Source organism: Podarcis cretensis (assembly GCF_951804945.1).
Source record: "Podarcis cretensis genome assembly, chromosome: 17".
In the NCBI taxonomy this organism is placed as follows: domain Eukaryota; kingdom Metazoa; phylum Chordata; class Lepidosauria; order Squamata; family Lacertidae; genus Podarcis; species Podarcis cretensis.
This window is the reverse complement of record NC_137187.1, coordinates 34,317,000-34,325,302: the sequence shown is the minus strand read 5'-3', so window position 1 is coordinate 34,325,302 and position 8,303 is coordinate 34,317,000.

Sequence of the window (8,303 nt, the reverse complement as noted above, 5' to 3'; positions counted from 1 at the left end):
GATACTCTGGCCTTGAATACACCTGCTACTTGGTGTCCTACTATGATTAAGTTTAGTTAAAAGTTTCTTGGCAATCCCATCTGTGGGCCCCAAATTCATAAGACCTGTATAACGGGCCAATGGCCGTAATAAAGATCAATCCAATCCAATCCAATCCATAAGACCTGTACACAGGCATTCTTGAAAGGCATTATTGGTGGTTTACAGAGTTGTGGAATTTCTTCCTCCTTTGAGAGATTCAACCTTTTGCATCTGAGCCAGCTTTCCCATTTGATCTGTGTCAGGGAACTGCCATCAGGGCCAGAGGGAGAGAGCGGGCTCCAGAGGGGTCCCAGAGAGCGTCCCGGGATGGGGAGAGGCAGCCCTTCTTCTGGGGAAGAGAATCAGCGTAGCACCAGTGGAGAAGGGGGGCAGATGGGGGAATCGGCGAGGCGGTCCCATGACTCCTTGCCAGGGACCAGCGGGGAGAGTAAGGGTCCTCTGCTGCCTACACCCTCCTTGCGCAGAAGGCTTCCGCTCTGGGAGAGTAGGAGGAGACTAGGCGTCAAAGAGCTTCTTTGCTGGAAGAAGTTCAAGAAACGCCCACTGACGGATTCTGCCAGCGATTGAGACAGCCACGGGTGAGTGGCTGTCCGGACAGAAAAGGTTCACTCAGGCAACCCAGCCAGGTGTTTCACCGGTTTACGCACGAGCAACCCCTAGAACCATTACAATCTGCTACCGTCATTTTCTTAACTGAGATCTTTAATCTTTTTGGGTTTTGTACAATTAAAGTGTGTTAAAATTACTTTGAAATTATGGTTTGGGTGATTAATTATGATATAAACAGTTTGTTTTCCTAAATTGTGTGAGACAATGTTTAAATTGCCAGACAACAGCTTAAACAGGAAAGCTGGTTGCCTCAGAAGTCTGATTTCCACTCATGGTAAACATGAGCTCTGTTCCTTCATACTGCAAGTGTGGGTGGATCCTTCGTTCTACAAATAAAATCCATATCAGGAAAAAGGATTCTAGTCTAGCCCCCTCCCAGACATCCTACATACTGCTTTTCTAAGTGCAATGATTTATTTGTCTTTTTGCTGCAATCTTAAAACGGTAACGGCCTTTGAGTAGTTTCTGTAGACAACAAATATAAAAGGCAAATTGATAGAAAGGACAATATAGTAAATAAAAAGACAATAGACAAATATAAGCAATAAGTTTATTGGTACAAAATGGAAGAGGCGGGAAGTCATTCATTTATGAAGAATATTATGATTTTAAAATTACATATTTATTCTGTTTTGTGTGTTGTAATATCTGCTGACTTAAGAATGATGACAATAATAATCATGAATATACTTTGAAAACCAAGAATATGTATACTTGTAAGATGTAAAGCTATGATGTAAATATATAATTGTGAGTAATAAAAGGGGGGAGATTTATTTGTCTTGCAGAAGCCCCCATGTGAGCCCCCACAGGCTAGCAGAAGTGCTGCTACCTAGGCACAAGTTTACTGTTATCAGAACTAAGCCAGAATGTACACAAAGGATCCTTAAAATCAATTTCAGTGTTTAGATAGGAGGCTGTAAGTCTCCAAGAGAGCATTCACTTCTTATTCCTTGTTCAGCACCTGCAGGGCAGGCAGAGCTGCATGATCGCAATGTGTATATGAAACAGTGGCTGTTCTCTCCTGCTTTGCGCAAATGGACAAACAAGCCAAGATGGGGACAGCTTAGTGTTGCATTAAAACCTGGGCTTGTGGTTTGTTTCTTCTTAACAAACCAGGACTGCTAGCCAGCCTTAAACCCAAATCCTGACTTGTTAAGGAGAAACAAACCTTGAACACTGTGCCATCCTTCTCCAGCCTGCTGTCCTCCTGATGTTTTGGGCTACAAACGCATGAAAATTGGGACATTCTAGAGCTGTACCATAAAGAAGGCTGATTGCCAAAGAATTGGTGCTTTTGAATTATGGTACTGGAGGAGACTCTTGAGAGTCCCGTGTACTGCAAGAAGATCAAACCTCTCCATTCTTAAGGAAATCAGCCCTGAATGCTCACTGGAAGGACAGATTGTGAAGCTGAGACTCCAATACTTTGGCCACCTCATGAGAAGAGAAGACTCCCTGGAAAAGACCCTGATGCTGGGAAAGATTGAGTGCACAAGGAGAAGGGGATGACAGAGGACAAGATGGTTGGACAGTGTTCTCAAAGCTACTAATATGAGTTTGACCAAACTGCGGGAGGCATTGGAAGACAGGAGTGTCTGGTGTGCTCTGGTCCATGGCATCACAAAGAATTGGATGTGACTAAATGACTAAACAACAACAATTCTAAAGCATAGAATGTCTCTATTTTCATGCAGAATGTTGGAGGGTATCCCTTGCCAGTGGTCAGGGATTTATAGTCCAAAACATCTGCTTCCTACTTTGCCCTTACACAAAGCAGAGAATAATTGGGCTTTGTGAACAAGGAAAGCCACAGCTCATTGTCAAATGTGAACACAGCCAATGATGGAATGAAGAGGGGTTTAGATTTGATGGCAATGCTAAGGAAACCCCACCTTAATGATAATGAGGCAATTAAGGCTAAACCCGAGAAGGGAGGAGAACTGTTTCTAAACTATCTAATGCTGGAATGTTTTGCAGGGGGCATTATTAGGCAAACAATCTGTAACCCTGGCAACCAGGTGGCTTTGATCAGCCCCAGAAAGGATACTGTTATCTGAGGAAGAATTTATAGCACTGGTGATTTGAATTATGCAAGGTTTGCAGCCTTGCTTCAGAGATAATGAGATACACTTGTAGATGTGACCACTTAGGGCTAATTACGGGTTACATTAACCACATGATTTTTAAAGCATGCTTAACACTGGTACTTTTCTTTTGAAGAAAAAGCTGCTAGAATGCCCCAACTCAATGTCACACTCCCCTTCTGGACTGTTGCTCCATTGCTGATTTCCTACAAATATCTCCAGGGGAGGTCTACACACATGGTTTTTAGCATTTATTTATCAGATTTTTAAAACAAAAAACCAGTAAAACTGAACCAAATAGGATGGCATTTTGGTTGTAATGTGGGCCCAGTGCACAACTTGTACACATAAGCAACAGAGGCCATGATAAACTTCCATGTGGAAGCATCCACTATTGTGGCATTTTCAGGAACATGGATTTAGTTTGAAAGCACACAATCACCAACTGAAAACACCAATGCTGCAAGTGGGTACTCAACCCATATCTACCACACTTAAAACATTATAGCTGTCTATTCACTGCAGAAGACAGCAGGGGTCTGCTGACTGCAAGGAACCAGCTCCCCTACAGAGAAACCTCCTCCTCCTCCTCCTTTGGCGATCACTTGTAGCCGAGTAAGATTGTGTTCCATAAACACGGTTTTAACAATGAGTCCGTAAGTGTCTGTGGAGGCCAATTTTCTGGATCCGCACATCCTTCCACAGTGGGGACATAGGTTTCTGGGTGGGAGTTGATCATGGTGTGGATTTGCCAATCGTGCCTTCCTCTTAGCACCCATGTGCATGCTAGCACTAGATTGGGTGCTCAAGGGAGGGTGGAGAGACGGGACACAGGGCTCCTGCAGAGCTATAGCTAGGTGATCTTGCACCCTTGGCAGAACCGGCCAGATTGCGCCCCCTAGCCATGGACAAATTAGCTCTTCTTTCCACCTCTTATCCAACCCCACCCACCCACCCATTCAGTTCACCCTCTATTTAAAACTATTTCTTATAAGGCAATAATAAATATTTTTATTTATATTTATTGACATATTTATAGTCGATTTTGCCCCCCCCCAATCGCCTGTGCCCCTGCCGGGGGCCTTCCTCATCACCCCCTAGCTACAGCCCTGGGCTCCTGCACCTTTAATGTATAGAAGAGAGAATTTCAACAGGTATAGCTTGCAATGCAAGCTACACATCCTGAAATTTTCTCTTCTAAGCAACGGTTAAAGATTCAGGAGAAGCCCAGTGCTATTTTTCTCCTGGCCACTATAGCACTAGCATCATTTTTTCCACTGAATAAAATGCAGCACACTTAAAATGAGACCCTATCTGCCTCGCCAGAGTGGTGCATGCTCTGGTTATCTCCCGCTTGGACTACTGCAATGCGCTCTACGTGGGGCTACCTTTGAAGGTGACCCGGAAACTACAACTAATCCAGAACGCAGCAGCCAGACTGGTGACAGGGAGCGGCCACCGAGACCATATAACACCGGTCTTGAAAGACCTACATTGGCTCCCAGTATGTTTCCGAGCACAATTCAAAGTGTTGGTGCTGACCTTTAAAGCCCTAAACGGCCTCGGTCCAGTATACCTGAAGGAGCGTCTCCACCCCCATCGTTCTACCTGGACACTGAGGTCCAGCACCGAGGGCCTTCTGGCGGTTCCCTCACTGCGAGAAGCCAAGTTACAGGGAACCAGGCAGAGGGCCTTCTCGGTAGTGGCGCCCTCCCTGTGGAACGCCCTCCCACCTGATGTCAAAGAGAACAACAACTACCAGACTTTTAGAAGACATCTGAAGGCAGCCCTGTTTAGGGATGCTTTTAATGTTTGATGTATCATAGTATTTTAATATTCTTTTGGAAGCCGCCCAGAGTGGCTGGGGAGGCCCAGCCAGATGGGCGGGGTATAAATAATAAATTATTATTATTATTATTATTATTATTATTATTGCTGCACCTGCATGATGGTCAAATCTGGACATGTTGATTTTCTGCCTATCAACATATTAAAAGCACACACCAGTCTTCAGCAAGGAGAAAAAGGAGGAGATATTCCTTCATAGCACTGGCATTCTCCATTATACCTCAGGCTAGCCCTTATCACTCCTCAGTTGCCAGGCTGAGTGGAAAATGGTACCATTTATCTACATGTATACAGAGTTGCTGATAAACATCTGTACCCAGCAAGCACATCTATTTTGGCCGGGCTTTTGCTCAAGTTTAGAGGGCACCACGAAACAAGTTATACACAGGTGAAGTAGCAATTGGCCAAACACCGCAAATCGAAGAGTGTTTGACTTGTTATATAGTAAAGGCTGAGTGGGGTTATGAAAACGAAAGATTGACGATACAGTAAGCCTGCGAACGGGACTGGCAACCTTGGGGTTAAGAATGGAGGGCTCTAAATGCAAATATGAAGAGGGGCATGTGATGGGCACAAGGTAGACCCTGAGAGAGCTGGAAAGGGGTTAGAGAGGGAGGGATAGAAACAGAAGGACTACAAGTAGGGTGGTTAGCTAGCTAGAGAAGGAGACTTAGAGAATGAGAAAAGCAGGGCAGAGAAAAGCCAGAGCTTACCGGTAACTCTTATTCCAGTGCAAGGCAGGAAAACAAAAAGAGACTTATTTGGGGGAAGAGGCTGGTAAATCATCCCAGGTTCCAGGCTACTGAGGTTTCCTGAATGGCTTTCAACTGAGCACTTGGGCGGGTTTGGATAGGGCAGGGGTCTGGAACCTTTAAGACAAAAAGAGCCACTTGGACCCGTTTCCGAAGAAAAAAAAACTGGGAGCCGCAAAACTTGTCATTATAAAAATAACTTTTTGTCACTTTTTTATTATTTCTTTGTTTGACCCCTCAGAATTACTCCTCCTCATAGAAATAAACGTTAAATTAACAAGTTACCTTTTTGTGTGTGTGTGTTCTTCACTCCCCTTCAAAACAGTGACCAGTGTACATGCCCCCTTTCAATGCAGTGACCAGCGTACATGCCCCTTACAATGTAGCAGGCGGGCGGGCGGGAAGGTGACGTTGGGACGGTGCATAACTAACGCACGCACCGCCCCCATGCGACGTCACAGCCAGTACAGCGCCTGCCACAGTGGGGAGTGTCGGGGCGCACAATGCGCCTCCTCCCCTTGCTAGTATCAGCCCCGGAGCTGCGGCAAAGGTGTAAAAGAGCCACATGTGGCTCCGGAGCCGCGGGTTGCAGACCCCTGGGATAGGGGGACCCAAAGTTGCCTTTTCCGCAAGTCCCTAACCAAAACGTAAAAAAAGGAAAATAAATAAAGAAAAGGAAAAGCCTGTACAGTGGTACCTCAGGTTACATACGCTTCAGGTTACATACGCTTCAGGTTACAGACTCCGCTAACCCAGAAATATTACCTCAGGTTAAAAACTTTGCTTCAGGATGAGAACACAAATTGTGCAGTGGCAGCGCAGCGGCAGCAGGAGGCCCCATTAGCTAAAGTGGTGCTTCAGGTTAAAAACAGTTCCAGGTTAAGAACAGACCTACAGAAAAAATTAAGTTCTTAACCTGAGGTACCACTGTATCATTGATGGGGCAATGCTATTGGGTGCCAGAGAGAAGGTGGAATTGCTCAGCACCTGCTTTCTCCCAAAAGGAAGACTGTGCCCAATCTGATGATGATAGAATAAACCAATTGCCTTCTCAATCCGGCCCGCAGATGGTCCGGGAATCAACGTGTTTTAACATGAGTAGAATGTGTACTTTTATTTAAAATGCATCTCTGGATTATTTGTGGGGCATAGGAATTTGTTCATATTTTTTTTCAAAATATAGTCCAGCCCACCACATGGTCTGAGGGATGGTGGACTGGCCCATTGCTTAAAAAGGTTGCTGACCCCTGTTCTAGAAGCTACACTAAAAGCAGAAAAAAACCTCTTCTTATGCTTTAATATTAATATATTTTTCATCTGGAATCTTTGCACAGGTACAATTGGTGCCAAGCCTCTCCTCGCCCTTCAGCTGTTGCTAGGCTACAGTTTTATTCATCCTTTACCAATAGCTGGAGTTGATGTGAGTCCAACAATATATGGAAGACCACAAGTTTCCCACCTCTTGACTTATGCAAACAATGCATAAATATGTGACACAGTCCACACGCAAAACAATCTTCTATACAGTTTCAGCTGCAAAAATTGGCAGGATGAAGAGAGGAGAGGTAGGGCAAATAATGGAAGACCGTGTGGAAAGTATCATTATCAAATCTGTACATTTAAGAAAGGGTCCCAAAAGGTTAAGCCAAGGTCCCTACTACATTTTGAACTCAGCAGCGTTCTTATGAAGGTGAAATCAACAACATATCTTGTTGTGATACCAAGAAATGCATTGTGGAATAAGCTTTTAATAAATTAGAGTCTATGTAGAAAGTATAATCCTCAGTTACAGGCCTATATGCATGGTGGTAAGGGGCTCTGCGGAGAGTTAAAAGTAATAAATAAATATGGGGGATCTTTGGCCCTCCAGGCATTGCTGAATAACAACTTTCATTAGCCCCAGCAAGTGTGGCCAATAGCCCGGGAGGTTGGGAGCTGCAGTTCAGCTTGAGGGCCAAAGGTTCCTCACATCTGCAGTAAAATGAAATACAAAAAGTATAGAGATTAACAATTCAATTAGATCTGTGGCCTATTCAAAATAAGCAAGGAGATCCAGGAAACCGGCAATACAACCACAGTGCAAAGAAACCATTGTTTCTATTCAGAACCAAATGAATGGAGTTGAACATTTTGATAACCAGCAGTTTAGCTGTTCAGCAGTTTAACCTTATACTGTAGTCCCACCTTTAAATTCCTTTGGCCAAGTATGCTCACCTTATTTTGGAATACAAACTGAGAATTCCATATTACTTTCCTCTTGATGAGCCTTAGCAAGTTCCTAGTCTAAGAATAAAATTATTTTTTTCTCAAAAAGGATGCTTTAGTATTTAGAACAGGGAATCCTGGATTCTTACTTTTTTTTAAAGTTACGTGCCTTTATTAAAGCTGGTTACATGCCTCAGGATGTTTCCCTCATTCTTTTCACCTGTGCATTATAAGATTGCTCACTTTTCTATGAGTAAGCCCCATGAAAGTCAATGGGACTTACTTCTGAGTAAACAGCCATGAGGTTGTATTGTAAAGCAAGTTTACTCAGAAGTCTGTGAGTTTGGAACTGCAGCTTTCAGTGGGAGAGAATACAAACTGATAGACTTTAAAGTGCCTCAACTTTCTTAATTGTTTCAGATGCCTCGGGGTTAATATTTACGCATCCCAAACATAAATTTGTGATTAGTTTGCAGTGGGGTCTACCATCTAACTGAGCTGGATCATTTGGATTTTAAACCATCTGGCCACATTGAGTTACATGGGACAGACACAAAATTAAATCCAACTTTTCTAATAGCTTTGAAGGTTGTTAGGCTGCAACCCTATACATACTTACTCTGAAGTAAGCCCAATTTAAATGATTACATGTACTTCTGTGTAAACATGAGCGTGACTTTCACCAAACAAGATATTTAAAGAAAATCACCAATAACCATGCAGCAAAATAGCTGAACATCATTATCCCAGCTCCGCCTCG